The sequence below is a fragment of the Bubalus kerabau genome, chromosome 22, assembly GCF_029407905.1.
Source record: "Bubalus kerabau isolate K-KA32 ecotype Philippines breed swamp buffalo chromosome 22, PCC_UOA_SB_1v2, whole genome shotgun sequence".
NCBI classification, from domain to species: Eukaryota; Metazoa; Chordata; class Mammalia; order Artiodactyla; family Bovidae; genus Bubalus; species Bubalus kerabau.
The window spans coordinates 4,815,771-4,839,666 of NC_073645.1; the positions used below are offsets into that span (position 1 = coordinate 4,815,771).

Genomic DNA, 23,896 nt, shown 5'->3' on the forward strand with positions numbered 1-23,896 from the left:
CAGTGGGCATGAGCTCAGGTGATCTGCCTTCACGGTCAGTTCAGTTCAGTTCAGTCGCTCAGTCATGTCCAACTCTTTGCGACCCCATGAATCGCAGCACACCAGGCCTCCCTGTCCATCACCATCTCCCAGAGTTCACTCAAACTCAAGTTCATCAAGTTGGTGATGCCATCCAGCCATCTCATCCTCTGTCGTCCCCTTTTCCTCCTGCCCCCAATCCCTCCCAGCATCGGAGTCTTTTCTGATGAGTCAACTCTTTGCATGAGGTGGCCTACCGGGTCCAGCCCCGGTAGGATCCAGGGATTCCCTCAGGAGGATGGCGTTGGCAATTAAAAGAATAGATAAAGAGATAAAGAAAGAATTTTGCAGTTAAGAAAATAGAGGAGAGAAAAGAGACTGATATTCCTTGGTTTACACAGAAAGCCAATAAAGCCCCAGCACAGGACTTGCTCTGTTCACGTAGGCCGCAGGCGCTCTCTTGAATCGTGAAAGGTGCCCCACCTTAGGCACCTTCTCAAGTGGGTCTCAGAAGCCCAGGCAGGAAAGTGAACACAGAGAGCCCCTGCGCTCCATGGAATCAGCCTGAATAGGAAAAGGAAAGAGAAAGAACAACATGGGGAGACCAAGCTTCGGTGAGCAAGGCCCGCACTTTATTTTCCAAAGTAGTTTTTATACCTTAAGTTGTGCATAGAGGATAATGGGGGAAGGGGTAGAGTCATGCAAGGTCAGCAGTCCTTGATCCTTATAGAAGCCAGGCTTTCTTTCTGCAAACTTATCATATGCAAAAGTTTTAGGTGATTTACATCATCTTCTGGCCAGGAGGCCTGTTAACATTTTATGACCCTTTCTTCAGAAAACTTATTTTTCTCTAAAGGTGATTATTCTAAGGTCAGGTGCCACCCTCCGAAAGCATTAAAGTTGCATTCCTATAGGGCAAAAGTGTGGTGGGCTATAACAAGAAAAGAATTAACTCAAGGGTCCAAGGTTACAAACATTAAAGCTACTACTTACATTTCTATATACCAACTATATTAATCAATACACTCCCAGGGACACAGTAGGTAAGGGATATGGAAACTTGGCAGCAAGCATTAGCTCAACAAAGAAATCCTCTACTAGTTCTATTTTAACAATTTTAACTGAGAAGCTGTGCATTGTTAGAATATCTTAAGCTTCCCGTGCCTCTCGTGGTCGGGAGGCTGTGAATCTGAACAAACCTGTCAGGCAAGCTAGAAAGTCATCAGAGGGGTTTGAATTGAAACACTCCTATTTTGTCCAGGAGACTTATTAACTAGAGTTTTAAATTGATTTTCTTACAGAGAAAGGTGGTGGGAGATAGCCCCCCATTAATGTCAGAAGAGTTGGTGAAAGTCGTTAAATAGTAAAACAGACAGATTTTGGTTTTGGGGTAGATGCTCGGGCATGTCCAGGGGGGGCCCCTTGAGCCCTGACTCGCCTTTGCATATCAGGCCTCTCTGCATGATCTTTGTCATGGGTGGGAACACCCGTGCTGGCTCCTGGCAGTGGTCAAAGTATCATTCCTTCCAAAGAACACCCAGGGTTGATCTCCTTTAGAATGGATTGGTTGGATCTCCTTGCAGTCCAAGGGACTCTCAAGAGTCTTCTCCAACACCACAGTTCAAAAGCATCAATTCTTCACCACTCAGCCTTCTTCACAGTCTAACTCTCACATCCATACATGGCCACTGGAAAAACCATAGCCTTAACTAGACAGACCTTTGTTGGCAAAGTAATGTCTCTGCTTTTGAACATGCTATCTAGGTTGGCCATAACTTTCCTTCCAAGGAGTAAGTGTCTTTTAATTTCATGGCTGCCGTGACCATCTGCAGCGATTTTGGAGCCCCCAAAAAATAAAGTCTGACACTGTTTCCACTGTTTCCCCATCTATTTCCCATGAAGTGATGGGGTCAGATGCCATGATCTTCGTTTTCTGAATGTTGAGCTTTAAGCCAAATAATTCCCCACAATTCTGTTTAGGAGTGGGATGCACCCTGAGAGCCCAGTGTGTCTCAGAGAAGCCCTTACTTTGGCCAGTTTATCCATACATGTCCAGAACATGAGGATCTATCCCAGGAAGCCTTGAGGCTGAGACAGCCTCCTCACCCATGCACAGAATCTTCCTAGTCGAAGCAGCAGCCTCAGTCTTCAGGGCCCATCTGCTGGTTAGGTAGGGTCCAGCAGCACCCACCAAGCTGGCTGTGTGGACCAGCAGTTCCTTCAGTGCGTGGTGGCTGCCATCAGACCACTTGTGGTCCTGCTGTTCTTATGGGACTTGGGACCTGCCTGACAGTGTTGATTCCCAGCTGCCTCCTATCTCCAACAGCTCTTTAATGGCTTCGGAAATCCTGTGAATTCTGTCTTCAGGGGAACAGCAACTCTATCCAGGAGTATGTTGGATGCAGACAGCTAATGTGTCCCCTAGAAGTTCCAATCTGTGGCGAGGTCTGTCCCTATAAGCCTGGACCTATGATCCTTCCCGAGGAGCCTGGAAGCAGAGTGGGAGACACAGCACGGGCCTGTGGAGGTCACTCCAGTCACCTAACCTCGGCCACCAGGACCTCTAGCTCTGTATAGACATGGGCTGCCCATGCCCCTCTGGCCATCTTCCTGGGCAACGGGTCCCCATACTGGACTGCATGCCTGGTACAGACAGCAAAAGTTGTTAAGCCAGACCACTTTGGCCCTGTCCTGGGAAATTACACAGGCATCTCCCAGTGTGTCTCATCAGCGGACTCTCCCACACCAGCCCACCAGCCAGAGGACAAGGCTAAGGAGTCAGTGTATTCAGGGGAATTAGCAATCCTGTTTAGGATCAAGAAGGACCCTGGCAGCCCGATTTGTCCTCCACAAGGCTCCACTTGTGCCCACTCTATCACTACATGGTCCAGACAGGAATATTGGATGCCAAATCGTCAAGGTAAGTGCATTCGCATTCTCTTCCATGCACCTTCCCGGGTTGTCATATCTGTCTGTCGGATAACCACACTTCCTTGCCCACCAGTCAGTCTTCCTGAGGCTAATGTTCCACTCCTCAAACCCCATGTGCCATTGATGAGGTTGGAATGATGGTAAACATCAGATGACTTGGTATGGTGGTTCTGTCCTTAAGAGATTTGGGGTGATCTAAAAAACCAAAACTATTTTTAAGACCTGTTTTAGATTCACAATGAGGTAGAGTGGAAAATAAAGAGTTCTAATATGCCCTCTACCCACACAGAAACACAAACTCTTCCACTGCCTTTTATTTTATTCCATTTTTGCAGCTGTAAAATGGTAGAAATTTGCATAGAAATCCTGAGAAACTATACAAAAATTATTGCATCATTAGAAGAAATATCAGGCTATAAAAATCCAATGAAACTCTGTGGTGACTAACTTGAACCGAGAAAAATGAAGTAGAAAAGAAATGAGCAAGACACTAAAGGACTATTGATTTTTTTGTTGTTGATATATCATTGATATACAATGTTGTGTTCATTTCTGGTATAGAGCAAAGTGATTCAGTTATACACACACATATATATTAGTTTACATATTCTTTCCATTGTGGTTTATCACAGAATATTTAATATAGTTCCTGTGCTATGCAATAGGATGCAGTTGTTTATTCAATCTATATATGATAGTTTGCATCTGCTAATCTCAAACTGCCAATTCATCCCTCCCCACCCTGTTCTCTATGTTTGAAGACATTAAAGGACTGTATAAACAGATTTACTGGATGCAAACACTTTTAAATCACAGGGCAAAAATATAAAAATAGGAAAAATGTTACAATTACGTGCACTGAAATAAACTTGGATGTGCTTTTCCAGCTGCAAGTAGCTTTCTTTTAATTTGTTTAATTATATCTCTCACAGTTGAAAGGCAATAGTCCCAAAACTAAATTTTAACACCTGTAACAAGCTATGGGTACATGTTTTGATTAAGTATCCTTTGGCAGATTCAGGCTGCAGTATTTAGTCAGATAACATGTTGCTCTGAAGATTTTGATCAATGGGTGGTTTGATGTTAAGGTTTTTGTTTACTAAAAATAAATATTTTTAGTGTTTTATTAATAACTAAGAACACTTAGAATATTGTTTTTTAGTAAACAGAAACAAATTTCCAATAATTCCATAAATATGTCAAATTATAATCTATAAATTAATTCTATACCTAAGGAATTTACAGATTAATTTATAGCTAGTTTAATATCAAATATGTGACCAGAGTTCTAAATGGAATGTTCATGAGGTTGTATCCTTGTAGAGTTGCAATCTTTAGAGATGTTATGAAATAAAAACACTAGCCTTGATTTCTTACACTATTCAGTTCAATTCAGTTGCTCAGTTGTGTCGGACTCTTTGCAACCCCATGAACCACACAGCACGCCAGGCCTCCCTGTCCATCACTAACTCCTGGAGTCTACTCAAACTCATATCCATTGAGTCAATTATGCCATGCCGCTATCATCCTCTGTCGTCCCCTTCTCCTCCTACCCCCAATCCTTCCCAGCATCAGGGTCTTTTCCAATGAGTCAGCTCTTCACATCAGGTGGCCAAAGTATTGGAGTTTCAGCTTTAGCATCAGTCCTTCCAATGAACACTCGGGACTTATCCCTTTAGGATGGACTGATTGGATCTCCTTGCAGTCCAAGGGACTTGCAAGAGTCTTCTCCAACATCACAGTTCAAAAGCATCGATTCTTGCGTGCTCAGCTTTCTTCACAGTCCGTCTCTCACATCCATACATGACTACTGGAAAAACAATAGCCTTGACTAGACGGACCTTTGTTGGCAAAGTAATGTCTCTGTTTTTGAATATGCTATCTAGGTTGGTCATAACTTTCCTTCCAAGGAGTAAGCATCTTTTAATTTCATGGCTGCAATCACTATCTGCAGTGATTTTGGAGCCCAAAAAAATAAAGTCTGACACTGTTTCCACTGTTTCCCCATCTATTTCCCATGAAGTGATGGGGCCAGATGCCATGATCTTAGTTTTCTGAATGTTGAACTTGAAGCCAACTTTTTCACTCTCCTCTTTCACTTTCATCAAGAGGCTCTTTAGTTCTTCACTTTCTGCCATAATTGTGGTATCATCTGCATATCTGAGGTTATTGATATTTCTCCACACAATCTTGATTCCAGCTTGTGCTTCTTCCAGCCCTGTGTTTCTCATGATGTACTCTGCATAGAAGTTAAATAAGAAAGGTGACAATATACAGCCTTGACATCCTTCTTTTTCTATTTGGAACCAGTCTATTGTCCCATGTCCAGTTCTAACTGTTGCTTCCTGACCTGCATATAGGTTTCTCAAAAGGCAGGTCACTATTAACTTAGGACAAATGAAGTTTTGGAGTCTAAAGGCTACCTTTTTTTTTTTTTTTTTTTTTCCCCAGTTGAAATGAGAAAATATCAATCGATTTATATTTAAATTTAAGTAGATGGTAATTGAATTTTGGCTAACTGCTTTAATGATAAAAGCTAATTACTGTTAGCTAATTACTGTTATGCTGTTAGATATACAAGCATGTTCTAACTCTATCCTTTGTTTCTTTTATTTCTTTTATTAGACAGAAATGACAATGGTATACTAAAGTAAGAAACCCCTGCAAAAATCTCAGTGACTGCATACAAATTTGTTTGTTTGTTTTCTTACTACATTTTGGAGAAGGCAATGACAACCCACTCCAGTACTCTTGCCTGGAAAACCCCATGGATGGAGGAACCTGGTAGGCTGAAGTCCATGGGGTCACGAAGAGTTGGACATGACTGAAGAGACCTAGCAGCAGCAGCAGCAACACTACATTTGCAACATGAGTCAGCAGGGGGCTCTGCTCATCTCCAGTTTAATAGGAAGAAAAAGGTCAATGTCACCAAAGCAAGAGCAGATACCCATGATTGTTCCACACAGGGGTTCACTGCTGAGTGCAATCTGGGTGCTCTGAGACTAATGAAAGGGTCAAATCATTTGTGTGAAATGATTAGTGCAGTTGAATTTGGACTAAAAGTTGAATTAACTCAGAGGAGGAGGATTGATATTGGGCATTCAGAATAAGATAGGACTTATTGGACTACCTGGCTGATGAGGAATGAGAATACCCACAGGAACCCTGAGCATCTGGGACACTGGAACAAGTAAGGTGTAGTCATCTGGGTGGTGTTGGCAGAAGGAAAGTAGAAGAACAAGCCACACTAAGTCTGACAAATACACATTGTGCAATTCCCAAAGTGCAGCTTATGCAATTGAAGATTTGTTGTTCAAATGGTGTATTTGAAAGGGGTACTTAGTAATCAACTAGTACATAATACTCTGTGTGGGATGTTTTAGCTTTTCAGGATATAGTCATTAAGGCAAAGGATGTTTTTCTGTTTGTTTTGGTTTTGCATGAGTTTCTTACTGGAGCTCAGTAAATTTGACTCAAGCAGAAACATAGCCTTAAGGTGAATAAGGAACTTCCTTGGGAGGTGAATAGGAGTTGAGTTTTTCAAATTACTGGGGATGTGCTCATGGGAATGGCATTTGTTTGGATCTAAAACACTAGATAAAATTGAGAGACTTAGTAAGGTGAAGTAGAGTTGAAGGCACAAATTTATCTTATAGAAGAGGCATTTTGTTAATATCTGAATTGATACTTAAAAACAAGTGAGAGACATCTCTGACAGACTGGGTCAAAGCAATTACTTCAGTTAAGGTGAGACATTAAACAGGCTATCTTTTCAAATTGTAAGTTTTTGTTTGTTTCTTTTTTTTCCTCTTTGGTTTGTCTTATTACATATGAAAGTGAATAAAGAACTTTGTATTATATAAATATTATATAGCATTATATAAGAACACTAAGTGTGAAAATGGTGGCTTACTGTTGTTTTTTCCAACTGTCTATGCCTAAACTTGAGTAAGTACTAATTTTTTCAAACCATGTGATAATCAATTGGAAACAGAAGAGAGGATAGCCGAACCATTGGAGAACATTCACTTTCTCTTGAGAGCATAGAACACAACTTTCACTTTATAGTATTGATGGAAACAACACCAGTATTGCTCTTTTGCAACTTGTAAAATGGAGGCTTTAATTCTTAAGAAATATTTTAAATATCCTACTATTGAAGTGTCCTGTTTCTCACAAAACTGGGTATTTCCTTAGTTATATTAAACTGTTTGAAAAGTTCTACCAGTAATGTTTTAACAAATAGTTAAATCTATTTTATTTTCAAACATGGAGCACAAATCATTTTCATGTTATTTAAACATTTAATAAATACCAAAAACCTCCACATCTATGACTAATATGTTTTTGGGGAAGGCCAGTGTTATATGAAATAACTTGCACCTGTGCTGTCAACTGGGACCATTTCTTGTTTAACTCTATGAAGATTGGAGAAACATGATTCCATGACCCAGAGCCCTCACTGCAGGCTCATTTACCGCCTCCATCCAGACAAATGATTCAATCAATCTTTTAAGAAGCTGCAGAGAACGGTTCCAAAATTATGGTCCTTCATGCATGAAAAACCTGAGTATTTTCAGCATCATGTATTTCAGTTTTTCAGAGAATATGAATGTGATGGTAAAGAAGAATTGTAAAACTGGCAGTAAAATAAAGTTATTTCCAATAATTTTAAGTCTGTGTTGTAGGGACTTTATACTTTTTTCATTGTTATGACTAGTATTATCTCACCACTTAGAACAGAAATTGAAATATGAGAAAAAGAGTATAGGGAGAATAAGAAGGTAATGGGTGTGAAGGAGATGGGCACAGCTGTTGAATTGGGATTTGTCTAGAGTTTCATTATATGTGACGCTTTCAGTTGTAACTGAAAGTTAGGTTCTGCTGCTCTCTATTCAAAAGCTGTTATAGAGGCAAAGTTGGTGGAAAGAAATGTTTGCCTTACTTTAGATGCCAGCAACACGGCAAGGGATAGGGGTTGGCAAGCAGGGTGGACTCCTGTTCAAAGGCCAACTCCTTCTCCCCAGATAATCAGTGGGCAAAATATTTTATGGATGGAGAGGGGGAGCTACATTCAGGAAAAGCACAGTCAACTCTGACAGTCATCTTGAAATTGGTCATATGGTGGTCTGATCGGCATCATCTTGTTTGTTTTAAATTCAGTTAATCTTTAGTTCCAGAATCAGTTTGTTCCCATTTCCTTGAGGCCAGTTCTCAGAACTGTGGCAGCTTATGTCATGGCTACAGTCTGGTCATCTTGTAGTTAACTTCTTCCATGTGGTAAGGGTTTCAGTATCTACAAAGCTCACAGGACATGGCTCAGAATGTTATCTATGCCTCTGAAGAGGAACTAAAAGGGCCTTGACTATGCTTAATGACTAAATACTATTATTTAGAATCGTTTGACTGTTTTTCTTTGATCCTGCATTTTCTCATGTTTCCAATTAAACTTGCTCAGCTAAAGTTTGTCCACAGATAGAAGTCAGGCAGAGGACTAGGGGTTGGGAGAAGGACCATTTTATCTGGCTATCACCTATATATTTTGAAGAATAACTTCATGACACCTCTTCTAGGAAGACTTTAATGAACTTCAAGACTGGGTTAGGGTTGTGATTATATAAAACCATAAGTATTTTGTATTTCCCTGTACTGCACAGCTCTTCACACTCTATGGTATGTTATGATTTCTTACTTTACAGATGTGTGCTTTCTTAGACAGGAATTGTGTCTGACTCACTAGTGCTAACTTCATGGTAGTTGTATAAACAATTGATCAGTGAAAGAATGATTATCATTCAACCTGGAAAAACTGATTCAACTATATGTATATTCAACTGCAGTATATTTGGCTTTAGTGTGTGTGTTTACAATTTTTTAAATTTATTTTTTAATTGGCGTGTAATCGCTTTACAATGTTGTGTTGATACAATGACATAAATCAGCTACGTGTATACATATATCCCCTCTCTCTTGAGCCTCCCTCCTACCCCACCCCATCCCACCGCTCCAGGTCACCACTGAGTACAAGCTAAGCTCCTTGTGCCATACAGCAGTTTCCCACTAGCTCTTTTACATATGGTAGTGTGTATATGTGAATGCTACTCTCTTAATTCAGCCCACTCTCTTCAACCTCCACTCCAGTCCACAAGACCATTCTCTACGTCTATTTCTGCACCTCTATTACTGCCTTGCAGATAGGTTCATAAGTACCATTGTTTTAGATTCATTATATATGCATTAATATACAATATTTTGCTCTTTTGGAATTCACTCTCTCTGAGTGACTTTAGGTTCATCCACATCACTACAAATGATGCAATTTCATTCCTTTCTACAGCTGTGTAATATTTCATTGCCTATATGCACCACATCTTTATCCATTCATCTGTTAATGGATATTTAAGTGGCTTCCATGTACTGGCTATTGGAAATAGTGCTGTATGGTTTTCTCAGGGTATATGCCCAGGAATGCTATCACTGGTAAATACATGGTGGTTCTAGTTTAAGTTTTTAAGGAGCTTCCATCCTGTTCTCCACAGTGACTATATCAATTTATATTCCCACCAGCAGTGCAAGAGGGTTCCCTTTTCTCCACACCCTCTCCAGCATTTATTTGTAGATTCTTTGATCAGTATTTGAGTTCTAATTCTTAGATCTAATTCTTAGAAGCTGAATTAGGTATAACTGCTACTATAACAAAGAGAACCAATAGAAGTTACTAGTAAAAAGCAAATACAGTCCTACCTCAATATACCAAAATCTGTGGATGCTCAAGTCTCACAGTTGGCCCTCAGTATCATGGATCTTCATCCAGATATTCAATCAACAGCAAATTGTAAGGAGGCACAACCTGTGGATAGCCAGGGCCACTGTACATTGTTTTCTTTCCCTCACAGTCTTCCTAGAATGGTACAGGAAAGTTTTCTTCCACTAAGTCATTCAGGGGATCAGGTTTCTTTCAAGTCAGTGCACTATTCTAGAGTATGACCTGTTTTTTTGGTTCAACTGAGACATGTGTGGGATGGGATGTGGTTGGGGAGAGATGAATGCAGGGAAGCACATGTGCAATGCTTTAAAGCCAAGGCCTGATTACATTTAACACTTAGAATCAAGGGGAATTGAAAAATGTAGCTAGTCCCCAACTTCTTGGTTTTCAGGAAGAAGGGGAGAATGGACTTTTGATAACTTAAAAACTATACCAGCTTTTAGAAAAGACCCTAATGCTGGGAAAGATCAAAGGCAGGAGGAGAAGGGAATGACAGAGGATGAGATGGTTGGATGGCATCACTGACTTGATGGACATGAGTTTGAGCAAGCTCTGGGAATTGGTATGGACAGGGAAGCTTGGTGCGCTGCAGTCCATGGGGTTGCAAAGAGTCGGACATGACTGAACTGAACTGATACCAGTTTTGACTTTCAATAATTCGAAGTGAAATGGTCATATGGCTTAAAGATGCAATTTGAATCATCATTGTACTTTTTTTTTAACATAGCTATCATTAAATTAAAAAATATATAATTCATGGTTACATATTTTAATAACACACTCATATGGTAGAATGCTAAGTAGTTTTTAAAATTCTTTTGTAAATGAATAGTTAATGTAATGGAAACCAGTATAGCATATGTAGCTATTTTAAACTAGCAAGATACGGAAAAAAGTTATACAATAAAATAACTAATGTTTATAAAAATATTGTTTGGATAAGTAAAGCAAAGAAATTAGAAAAAAATCAAAATGTTAGTGTCATCTTTTTTTGAGGCTTAAGCAATTTTATTTTGCATACACTTATTAAACTTACCTGAATATTTTTTCAAATATTTTATTAGTCTTTAAGACATGGCAATGATTATAACACTATAGCAGCAGAGAGTTTATTTTTATGAGTAAGAAACTTTTTATGAATTTGTCAAGAAATAACCTTGTTTTCATCTACTTGTCAGTATGTTGGATGGAGCACTAAGTGTGGAAACAGATCTCATTATGAACCTTGACTGTTACTTGATAGCTATACATTTTCTTGAAAAAAATTCCTTAACCTCACTAATGGCCAATTTTCACATCAGATCAATTCAGTGGGGCTAAAAGTTTGTACCCTATGGAGTTCTTAAGAGCACTAAGTAAGATAATAGGTACGAAATAATTTTATAAATGGTTAATCATTATGTTAGATATTGACACTAATAGTCTTAGAAATTAAACTGAAGCAAGTATTTAAATGACAATGGACTCTGAATTTGACTGATTCATATTGGCTTACATGCCTTGATTAACTATAATAAGGCAATAAATAAAATTATTCTTTTTTTTTTAATTATTCTGCTAGATTCAAATAACTACAAGATAACTTGCTTAGGCTGATGGTGGGAGCTTTTCAACTTCTTCTAGTAACATTTTTGTGTCCAACTTCAAAGAAATGACTAATGGTCCTAAAGATCACTTTTCATATAAAGATTAACATTATTCTGAAAAGCTTTTCTATATATGGTTTTAAGGTAAATTTAAAAAAAAAATTGTAAATAACATGAAAGCAAACTAAAGTGGCATAAGTCATTTTGCCCTCTTGGAAAATTCGTAACAGCATCATGTTTTTAATTAAAATATAATTCACATGTAATGAATTGCACAGAAAGTATGAAATCTGATAAGATTTACAAATGCATAGAGCCATGTGACCCACATCTTATAAAGTAAAGAATATTTTCATTTTCATTATTTCAGAAAGTTCCTGTGCCACCTTCTAGTCAATATATGCATATGTAGTCACTGTGATTTTTCTCATTATAATAGATGATTTTACTTGATAAAAATTAAATCATACAATATGTACTTTTTGTGTCTAGCTTCTTATGCTTAACAATGTTTTGGTGATTCATCAATATAGTTTTATAAACTTGTTTATTCACTGTTATCTTTGGTAGAATGTTCCATAGTTATTTGCCTTTTTTTTTCTATTTATATTTCCATATTTTCTAAATTTCCTCCACTGAATATATATTTATTTGAGTAATAAGCAAAATTCAATGAACATTAACATGTAAGAATTTTATAATGACTCAGAAAAAGTTAAATTTATCCATACTTTATTTCAGCTGTTCATTCTGATAGAAATAGTGATCTAGTTGATCAATAACCAGTTAGACAAATGGTCTCTCAAAGAAAATAACCCAGAAAACTTGGCATGTAGAAAGGAATGGTAATTGTGACTTATGGTCCTCTTTCAAGATGTAAGAGCTGTTCTAACAGTAAAGCAAATGCATATTGTAACATTGTTGTATAAAATCTTATCACAAAGCTCATAAAAACACATAAATTTCTTATTTCCCCAAATCACTGAAGCAAAATGTCTGAAATGAGTGCAGCATTTAAAAGATAAGCCCACTTTTCTTATCTAAACAGTTCAATAGGTTAAAAAAAAAAAAAGCTCAGTGATTCATTATTTATCTGCCCTGAGTTTGATTCCAGATTACTACTGGTCACAACTAAATTAAAAAAAAAGAGAACACATTTTTATCATGGGAACTGCTCACCTTTTCCCAATAACGGGATATTTTACTTTTAGAGGACATTTTTCTGCATAATTATGATAAGTAGCCATTTTAACACATTTACATTTTTTAATCAAGTTCATTTTCATTTATAAACCAAAATTAAAAAATTTTTAAAGGGAAGCTTTGATATCATCATCAGTATTCTCTTCTTTTATTGCCAGGTTGTGATATATGTCCATTGGGAGTGTACTTAGAAACACAGGGTATATGTAGAAACACATATGGCAGTCACCTTATAATTAAGATAATCTGATCTGTAACTCAGTTACTTATTGACCCTTCTCTTGTTAAAGGAAACTGTCCTTTTACCTGTGGGTATAACTGGAAGATTTGTTGTGGATTCTTTCTTGCCCATGTAATCCCTGGACTATCCTCATGGTGCACTGCCACTGGGCATTAGCTGTGGTTTACCTCCAATAGTGCTGATCACCCACTAGGGATCTGAGTCATTACTTAACTAAATACTGAAGGTAACTGCCTGTTCTTTGCCAGATCCAGGAGATAGTGTGGACAAGCCTTTCCTATAGTGTTGGTTCCTGATTGCTTTAGTCTCCCAGAACCAATTTTGGTGGTGGTGTTTATTCGCTCAGTTTTGTTTGACTCTTTGGAACCCCATGGACTGTGGGACACTAGGCTTCTCTGTCCTTCACTATCTTTTGGAATTTGCTTAGACTCATGTCCATTGAGTTGATGATGCCATCCAACCATCTCATCTTCTTTTGCCCCCTTCTCCTCCTGCCCACAATCTTTTCTAACATCAGGGTCTTTTCCAGTGAGTCGGCTCTTCACATCAGGTAGTCAAAATATTGGAGTTTCAGCTTCAGTATCAGTCCTTCCAATGAATGAATATTTGGGGTTGATTTCCATTAGGATTGACTAGTTTGATCTCTTTGCTGTCCAAGGGATGCTCAAGAGTCCTCCCCAGCACCACAGTTCGAAGGCATCAATTCTTTGAAGTTGATGGACCATAAAATAAAGCTCAGTCTTTATTGTGGTCCAACTATCACATCCGTAATTGACTACTATAAAAAACTATGACTTTGACTGGATGAACCTTTGCCGGTAAAGTGATGCTCAGCTTTTCAATATGCTGTCTTGGTTTGTCATTTGCTTCCAGGGAGCAAATGTCTTTTTAATTTCGTGGCTGCAGTCACTATCCACAGTGATTTTGGAGCCCAAGAAAATAACATCTATCACTGTTCCCATCTTTTTCCCCGTTAATTTGCCATGAAGTGATGGGACCAGATGCCATGATCTTTGTTTTTTGAACGTTGAGTTTTAAGCCAGCTTTTTCACTCCTCTTTCACCTTCATCAAGAGGCTCTTAAGTTCCTCTTCACTTTCTGCAATAAAGGTGGTGCCATTTGCATATCTGAGGTTATTGATATTTTTCTCAGCAATCTGAATTCCAGCTTGAGCTTCATCAAGACTGGCATTTCTTATAATGTACACAACATGTAAGTTAATAAGCAGACTAACAATATACAGCCTTGATAGACTCCTTTTACAATTTTGAACCAGTCCATTGTGCCATGTTCTGTCCTCATTGTTGTTTCTTCTTGTCCTCCTTACAGGTTTCTCAGGAGGCAGGTAAGGTGGTCTGGTATTCCCACCTCTTTAAGCATTTTCCAGTTTGCTGTTATCCACACAGTCAAAGGCTTTAGCACAGTCAATGAAACAAAATTAGATGTTTTTTTTCTGGAATTCTCTTGTTTTTTCTGTGATTCACAGATGTTGGCAATTTAATATCTGGTCCCTCTAACTTTTATAAATCCAGCTTGAACATCTGGAATTTCTCAGTTAAAGTACTGTTGAAGCCTAGCTTGCAGGATTTTGAATATTAAGTTGCTAGCATGTGAAGTGAGTGAAATTGTACGGTAATTTGAACATTCTTTGGCATTGCCCTCCTTGGGATCAAAATGAAAACTGATATTTTCCAGTCTGTGGCTATTGCAGTTTTCCAAATTTGCTGGCATATTGAGTGCAGCACTTTTACAGCATCATCTCTTAAGATTTGAAATAACTCAGCTGGAATTCCATCCCTTCCACTAGCTTTGTTTGTAGTAATGGAGGAGAAGGGGACGACCAAGGATGAGGTGGTTTGATGGCATCACTGACTCAATGGACATGAGTTTGGGTAAATTCTGGGAGTTGGTGATGGACAGGGAGGCCTGGTGTGCTGCAGTTCATGGGGTTGCAAAGAGTCAGACATGACTAAGCAACTAAACTGAAGCTGAATGCTTCCTAAGGCTCACTTGACTTTGCACTCCAGAATGTCTGGCCCTATGTGAGTGATCACACTGCTATGGTTATCTGGGTCATTACAACCTTTTTTGTATAGTTCTTCCATATATTCTTGCCAACTCTTCTTAATCTCTTCTGCTTCTATTAGATCCATACTATTTCTGTGTTTTATTGTGCCCATCTTTACATGAAATGTTCCCTTGGTATTTCTAATTTTCTTAAAGATATATCTAGTCTTTCCCATTCTATTGTTTTCTTCTATTTCTTTGCATTGTTCATTTAAGAAAGTTTTGGTTTTTTTTTTAATCTCTTCTTTGGAAGAGATCTGTTCTTTGGAACTCTGAATTCAGATGGGTATATCTTTTTTTTTTTTTCTCTCTCTCTCTCTTTTGCCTTTGCTTCTCTTCTTTTCTCAGATATTTGTAAGGCCTCCTCAGACAACCATTTTGCCCTGTTGCCTTTCTTTTTCTCGGAGATGGTTTTGGTCACTGCCTCCTGTACAGTGTTATGAACCTCCATCCATAGTTCTTCAGGTACTCTAACATATCTAATCCCTTGAATCCATTTGTAACATCCACTGTATAATCATAAGGGATTTGATTTAGATCATACCTTTGTTGGAACCCACCAAAAAAGATACCCCACATCCAGGGACAAAGGAGAAGCCTTAATAAGGTGGTAAGAGTTAAAATCAAACTCCATTCAAGCCATAGACTCTTGGAGGGCAGAAATAAAACCTTGTGTACATTAGGGCCCAGGGGAAAGAGCAGTGACCCCTCAAGAGACTGAGCCAGACCTGTCTGTGAGTGTTTGATGGTCTCCCATGGTGACATGGGTCAGCAGTGGCCTGCCATGGGGACAGGGGCACTAGCAGTAGCAGTTCTGGGAGGCATGGCATGTGGCATAGGTCCTCTTGGAGGAGGTCACCATTAGACCTACCATAGAACTGCCAGGTGAGCAACCCACAAACTGGAGAATGATTATACCAAGGAAGTTCTCACACTGTTGCAAAGGTTCTAAGCCCCACATCAGACTTCCCAACTTGAGGATCCAGTAAAGGGACTGGGAATCCCCAGAAAATCTGACTTTGAAGGTCAGCAGAATTTGATTACAGAATTTTCACAAGACTGGGGAAACAGAGACTCTTGCAGGGCACAAACAAAATCTTGTATGCACCAGGACCCAGGGGAAAGGAACAGTGATCCCACAAGAGACTGAGACTTGCCTGTGAGTATTTGGGAGTCTCTGGTTGTGAAGGCATGTCAACAGTGGCCTGCCGTGAGGTAAGGTGCACTGGCAGCAGCAGTCCTGGGAGGTTGATGCATTGGCATGAGTCATCTTGGAGGACTTTAGCCTTACCATAGAGTCTGCAGACTCCAGGACTGGGCTGCTTCAGGCCAAACTATAGGGAGGGAACACAGTCCACCCATTAGCAGAAAATTGGATTAAACTTTTATAGAGCAAGACCCAGTTTTCCCCACAGCCAGTCCTTTCCATTAGGAAGCTTGTACAACTTTTGGGATGCACTTAATCCTGGCTTTAGTTTTGTCTCAGTGTTTGCACAAACTTGCTGTATGACTTAGCTTCTGCATATGTATTTTAACATCATAGAAATGTTACTGATGGCACATACACATGATGAGGGCTGTGAAGGATACGGGAAGCCCCTGATGTTTATGCATACTTTCAGTTGGGTGTTCAGAAAGAAAATCCAGCATAGAAGATACTCCAGAATTACTGGTTACAGCTAGAGAGTTACTGGACCTCTTTTATTATTATTCTTCAGCCATAGACAAACTGCATGATATGCAGGAAATTTCATAACTGCCTTGATATTCAAATTATTTGAATTAACTGTAATTACATGTAAAAAAAACTGCTTGAGAGAGATAGTTTTGTTTTATTTTTTTAATATATATTTTTATTTTTATTTTTTTAATTTTATTTTATTTTTAAACTTTACAATATTTTATTGGTTCTGCCATATATTGAAATGAATCTGCCACAGGCATACATGTGTTCCCCATCCCAAACCCTCCTCCCTCCTCCCTCCCCATACCATCCCTCCGGGTCGTCCCAGTGCACCAGCCCCAAGCATCCAGCATCGTGCATCGAACCTGGACTGGCAACTCGTTTCATATATAATATTATACATATTTCAATGCCATTGTCCCAAATCATCTTACCCTCTCCCTCTCTCACAGAGTCCAAAAGACTGTTCTATACATCAGTGTCTCTTTTGCTGTCTCGTATACAGGGTTATTGTTACCATCTTTCTAAATTCCACATATATGCGTTAGTATACTGTATTGGTGTTTTTCTTTCTGGCTTACTTCACTCTGTATAATAGGCTCCAGTTTCATCCACCTCATTAGAACTGATTCAAATGTGTTCTTTTTAATGGCTGAGTAATACTCCATTGTGTATATGTACCACAGCTTTCTTATCCATTCATCTGCTGATGGGCATCTAGGTTGCTTCCATGTCCTGGCTATTATAAACAGTGCTGCAATGAACATTGGGGTACACGTGTCTCTTTCAATTCTGGTTTCCTCAGTGTGTATGCCCAGCAGTGGGATTGCTGGATCATAGGGAAGTTCTATTTCCAGTTTTTTAAGGAATCTCCACACTGTTCTCCATAGTGGCTGTACTAGTTTGCATTCCCACCAAGAGTGTAAGAGGGTTCCCTTTTCTCCACATCCTCTCCAGCATTTATTACTTGTAGACTTTTGGATCTCAGCCATTCTGACTGGCGTGAAATGGTACCTCATAGTGGTTTTGATTTGCATTTCTCTGATAATGAGTGATGTTGAGCATCTTTTCATGTGTTTGTTAGCCATCTGTATGTTTCTTTGGATAAATGTCTATTTAGTTCTTTGGCCCATTTTTTGATTGGGTCATTTATTTTTCTGGAATTGAGCTGTAGGAGTTGCTTGTATATTTTTGAGATTAGTTGTTTGTCAGTTGCTTCATTTGCTATTATTTTCTCCCATTCTGAAGGCTGTCTTTTCACCTTGCTTATAGTTTCCTTTGTTGTGCAGAAGCTTTTAAGTTTAATTAGGTCCCATTTGTTTATTTTTGCTTTTATTTCCAATATTCTGGGAGGTAGGTCATAGAGGATCCTGCTGTGATGTATGTCAGAGAGTGTTTTGCCTATGTTCTCCTCTAGGAGTTTTATAGTTTCTGGTGTTACATTTAGATCTTTAATCCATTTTGAGTTTATTTTTGTGTATGGTGTTAGAAAGTGGTCTAGTTTCATTCTTTTACAGGTGGTTGAAGGAATCCAAATTGGAAAAGAAGGATAGATAGTTTTAATATTGTGCTTTGCAGTTAACATTACTTGTATAGCTATGAACTAATTGATTTACTAATATCAGGATAGAATTATCATCATTTTTACCAGAACTCGATGAAATTTCTTGAAGGACGGTATTTGTTACAAAATGCTTGCTTAATCCTCCTACTGTTCTACTCTGGGAAAAAATGGTCATTGGGTCTATGTACCCCATGAAAGCTGAATTGCAAGTGGAAATTTGGAGATAATTTAATTAATACTTAGGCTTATATCTCCATTGCTGCATTTTTCTGCTTGAGTTTTAAGAAGTTTTTCTTAAATTTTTAAAAAATCAAGGGGCTGCAAATATATTAGAAATAAAAATAAATTCTTAAATTTGCTTCTAAAAATAGTGTTTGCTTCTTCGAGCAGAGCATAAAACTCTGGGAACTGCATCAATAAAACTTCAACATCCCTGTATTAGGGTTCTCCAGAAACAGAACCAATAGATCTGTATATAACTCTGTATGTATCTGTGTGTCTATTTATGTCTATATTCCCTCTCTGTAAATATCTATATGTGGATTTATTGTAAAGAATTGACTTATGAAAATAGAGTAGGGCAAATTCCAAGGGCTGCAGTGTGAAAAAACAATTTGGAGACCCAGTAAAGCTGATGGGTCGGTTCCAGTCCAAGCCTGAAGACCAAAGAACCAGGAGAGACAGTGGTGGTATTTCTGCTCAGAGACTGGCAGGCTTAAGATCCAGGAACTGCCAACTGTTCAAATCCATGGGCAGGAAAAAAGTTGACATCCCAGTTTGCAGGCAGTCAGGTAAAAGGAATTCAGTGTTACTTGGGGAGGTTCAGCCTTTTTATTCTATTCAGGCCTTCAACTGATTGAGGCCCACCCACATTAGGGAGGGCAATCTGCATTACCTAAACTTCCAATTGAAATATTAACCTTATCCAAAAACACCCTCACAGAAACATCCAGAATAATCTTTGCCAAACATCTGAGAACCCCATGCCTCAGTCAAGTTGATGCATAAAATTAATCAGCATGATCAGCATCAGCATTTAGTTCAGGATGTGAAGAGGAGATATTAGAGGAAAGGAATTTAAGCACTTAGTGCTAACAGCAGCAGCAGCAACAGGAAACAACAGAGGAAGAACTGATGTATCTTTCTTTTTCTACCAACTGGTTGGAAGTACTCATTGACTTAGTGTTGTTCAGGGGCTGCAGAAGCAATTAGCTGGTGGTTGTACTGAAGCTTTTTCTCATTTCTCTTTAGCGCTAAACTTTTAAAATCTAAGTGTTATATTTTAAAACAATCAATTGTGTTTTAATGGTAATAGTATAGAATAGCAAATAGGCATATCATTTCACAGTTTGGGGATATAAATTAAGATTTACAGTTGATACTTGAACAACAGGGGTTTTGTTGTGTGGGTCCACTTATATGCTGATTTCTTAAAACAAATTTATTAGAAAATACTTTGGAATTTTTCACAATTTAAAAAACTCACTGATAAACTATGTAGCCTAGAAATATCAAAATAAGTCACGAAAAAGTTATAAGTACATAAAATACATGTAGACACTAGTCTTTTATTTACTGCCATTAAATACACATAAATTTATAATAGAAAGTTAAAATTTTTACATACACTTACAGACCATACATGGTGTCATTTGCAGTTGAGAAGCATAAATAAATGTTAAAATGAAGTATTAAATTTAACTGCATAAAATGTTCTGTGGTATACACTGTACTACTGTAATTTTGCAGCCACCTTCTCTTACTACTGTGGTGAACTACTGTGGTGTTGCTAGTATTCACTTGATGCTGATAATCACTCCATGAACAGTTCCTCTTATGTCTCTTGAGTAAATTGTGTATTACTGTAAAAAGTGATCTCTTGAAGATCTCTTGTACCTTTCATCATGTTTAGTGCAATAGCGTAAACCTTGAATAATATCTTGGGGCCCATGTAAAGTGCCACTAGTGATGCTAGAAGTGCTCCCAAGAAGCAGAGAAAAGTCATGACATTACAAGAAGTTGAACTGCTTGATATGTAGCACAGACTGAGATGTGTGCCTGAAGTTGCCTACTATTTCAAGATAAATGAATCCAGAGAAATGATCACTGTAAATAAATAAATAAATAAATTCATGAAGCTGTTGCTGCAGCTTTGCCAGCAGGTGCAAAAATTTTACACTTGTTGCAAAACATTATTTTCTCTTGTATTGAAACTGCAGCTTAGCTTTTATGTGGGTGGTATAGGAATGCTGTAATAAAAGAATACCTGTAGACTCTAAAATGATTCACGAAAAAGTGGAGTCATTATATAGCAACTTAAAGCAAAAGGTGAAGGGTCTAAAGCTGGGAAACCTAATGCAAGCAAAGGGTGGTTTGCTAATTTTACAAAGCGGTTTGGCTTAAATGTCAGAGTAGTAGGAGAAGCAGCTTCTGCTGACTGAGGCAGCAGATGAGTTCCCAGATGCCATTAATAAAATCGTTGAGAAAGAATATCTGCCTGAACAGGTTTTTAATGCAACAAAAGTAACCCATTCTGGACTGGGGAAAAAAAAATGAGACAAAGGGCATATATTAGTAAGGAAGAGAAGTGAGCACCACAATTTAAGGCAGGAAGGAATAGGCTAACTGTACTGCTGCTGCTGCTAAGTCATTCAGTCGTGTCCGACTCTATGTTACCCCATAGACGGCAGCCCACCAGGCAAGAACACTGGAGTGGGTTGCCATTTCCTTCTCCAATGTGTGAAAGTGAAAAGTGAAAGTGAAGTCGCTCAGTCATGTCCGACTCTTAGTGACCCCTTGGACTGCAGCTATTTCATGCTAATTCTGTTAGATTTATGGTCCGGACTGCCCTTATATGTAAAGCTGCTAACTCCTGAGGCTTGAGGGGAAAAGAAACATCAGCTGCTGGTCTTTTGATTGTTCAAGAAAGCCTGGATAATAAGAACTTTTATTTTATTATTGTTATTTTTCTTCTGAATTGGTTCCTGCTTTGTTCCTGAAGTCAGGAAGTACCATATCTATAAAGGACTGCCTTTTAAGATTTTTTTTCATATATTAGACCACCTAGAACCCCAAGAGTTCAACACTGAAAATACTGAAGTGATCTGCAAGCCCCCAAACACGATGTATCTAATTCTAGCCTAAGCATCTTTAGGGTTTACCACACACAGTACTGTTTGGAAAGGATCGCCAGTGTTATGGATGAACACCTTGATAGGGAGGACATCTTGAAAGTCTGGAGGGATTACTTCCTCACTGAAGATGCCCTTGTTGTTACAGAAAAAACTGTAAAAGTCATGGAACCCCAGACAAGTTTTCAAGCCTGTTGGAAAAAAACTGTCCAGAAGTTGTGCATGACTTCACAGCATTTACAACAGAGTCAATCAAGGAAATCATGAAAGAGTTTGTTGCTCTGGCAAAAAAGGGGAGCCTGTGTGTGAAAGTTTTCAAGATATGCATCTTGGATAAATTCAAGAAGTAATAGGCACTATACCAGAGGAATTAACAGCAGCACTTGGTGGAGATGAGAGCTTCCAAACCAGAAGCAGATGATGAGGAAGATGTAGACAAAAAAAAGTTCCAGAAAACAAATTGACATTAGAGAATCTGGCAGAAGTGTTCTGATTATTCAAGAATGCTTTGACTTCTTTAATGACATGGACTCAACTATGAAACTGAAGGAAATGGTGGAATAAGGATTGGTAAGTACCATGTGGAGACATTTTCAGAGAAATAAAAAACAGCAAAATCAGTAAAATACAGTATGGGAAGATTTGGGAGAATGGCATTGAAACATGTAAAATATCATGTATGAAACGAGTTGCCAGTCCAGGTTCGATGCACGATACTGGTTGCTTGGGGCTGGTGCACTGGGACGACCCAGAGGGATGGAATGGGGAGGGAGGAGGGAGGAGGGTTCAGGATGGGGAACACATGTATACCTGTGGCGGATTCATTTTTATATTTGGCAAAACTAATACAATTATGTAAAGTTTAAAAATAAAATAAAATTTAAAAATTAAAAAAAAATACAGTATGGATGTGTTTCTTTAAAATGATATTGAGTATGCTGGCCTCTTCTAGCTCTCTTTCTGCCTTCTTCATCTCTTCTGCCTTGACCACCCCTTTTCTACCTCCTCCTCAGACTATTCAAAATGAAGATGATGGGGATAAAACCTTTCAAGGCTATATGCTTCCACTTAATGAATCATAAATAATTATAATGCATACAGTTAATAAGCTTGTCTTCATATGAAAAGCCAATAACTGTATGGTGAGAATTGTGTAAGATGTTTTGTGTCTTGTTATCATTATCACCTAAATACATTATGTACAACATGATGTGCAAGACTTGTATTGTTGTCGATAGTCTATGCCTTACTTACACATAAGGTGAGTGATATTTAATATAAAATCAATGGTGTGTTTTCTTTACCGTTTCACTACTTTGCTTTCAAAGAGTTACATTACTGTATAGTATGCCCACTTCTCTCTGCCCCTCTCTCTTGCAATTGGAGAGCTGTATATCAGCCTATCATTACCGATATATTATCTTTTTTTTAAGGGCTTCCCTGAGGACTCAAATGGTAAAGAATCTGCCCGCAATGCAGGAGACTGGGTTTTGACCCCTGGGTCAGGAAGATCCCCTGGAGAAGGTAATGGGTACCCACTCCAGTATTCTTGCCTGGAGAATTATGTTTTAAATGCTGTATTATACTAAATGCCATTGAATTTTATGATTCATTAATTAGTGTGTAGGCTAGACTGCCATGAGCCAATCATACTGGTTACAGTAGGCTACCATAAAGCAGTCATATTGCTGCTTTTTTGTTATCACTGCATGAATTGTTATGCCTGTAAGTAATGTGAGAAAGAAATCCATATATATCTTTTTATTTCTGATGTCCAGTGTTAGCAATGTGTATAATATCTACATTGTTTTGTATCATATGACAATATTGATGTATGTACTGACAGATGATTCCTCTTGTAAACAGATGATGTAAACTTATAGTTGTATTAGATAGTTAGAATAGGAAAAAGGAGTCCAGAATGGTGGTGGCTAAAAGACAAGGATGGAGAAGGCAATGGCACCCCACTCCAGTACTCTTGCCTGGAAAACCCCATGGACGGAGGAGTCTGGTGGGCTGCAGTCCACGGGGTGGAGAAGAGTTGGACACGACTGAGGGACTTCACTTTCACTTTTCACTTTCATGCATCGGAGATGGAAATGGCAACCCACTCCAGTGTTCTTTCCTGGAGAATCCCAGGAATGGGGGAGCCTGGTGGGCTGCAGTCTATGGGGTTGCACAGAGTCAGAAAGGAAAAGCCTGCAAAAATAGAACAAAGGAAAGTCCGAGGACCGGAGTGAGGACCTCGGGTAGAGCAAACAGCTCTCCTGGCTAGCCCAATTTACATAGGGCAGGCCCAGGGTGAGGAAAGAACATATAAAAAGAGGAGCCAAAGGGCTGGGGGTCTCTCTCCTGTGTGCAGGCTCGCTCTCGCTCGCTCGTTCTCTTTTCTTCGAGTCTTTTGGGTCAGCATGCCCTCACACGTCGAAGATGTATTTTCCTTTATTTTCTAAATAAACTGAACTGTAACACAGACCTGTAACACTGAGAGCTGTGACACACCGAGGGCTTTAACATCCATCGCTTCAAAATTTTGTTGTGATGAGACAGAACTGAGAAAATACTCAGCGACTTCACTTTCACTTTTCACTTTCACACATTGGAGAAGGAAATGGCAACCCACTCCAGTGTTCTTGCCTGGAGAATCCCAGGGATGGGGGAGCCTGGTGGGCTGCCGTCTATGGGGTCGCACAGAGTCGGACACA

The 23,896-nt window shown here is 38.8% G+C and overlaps 1 pseudogene; it reads left to right on the top strand.

The window, feature by feature from the left end:
• Positions 1-640: 640 nt before the first annotated feature.
• The window catches only part of LOC129636748 (small ubiquitin-related modifier 1-like), a 43,669-nt pseudogene continuing 20,413 nt past the window's right edge, over positions 641-23,896 (top strand).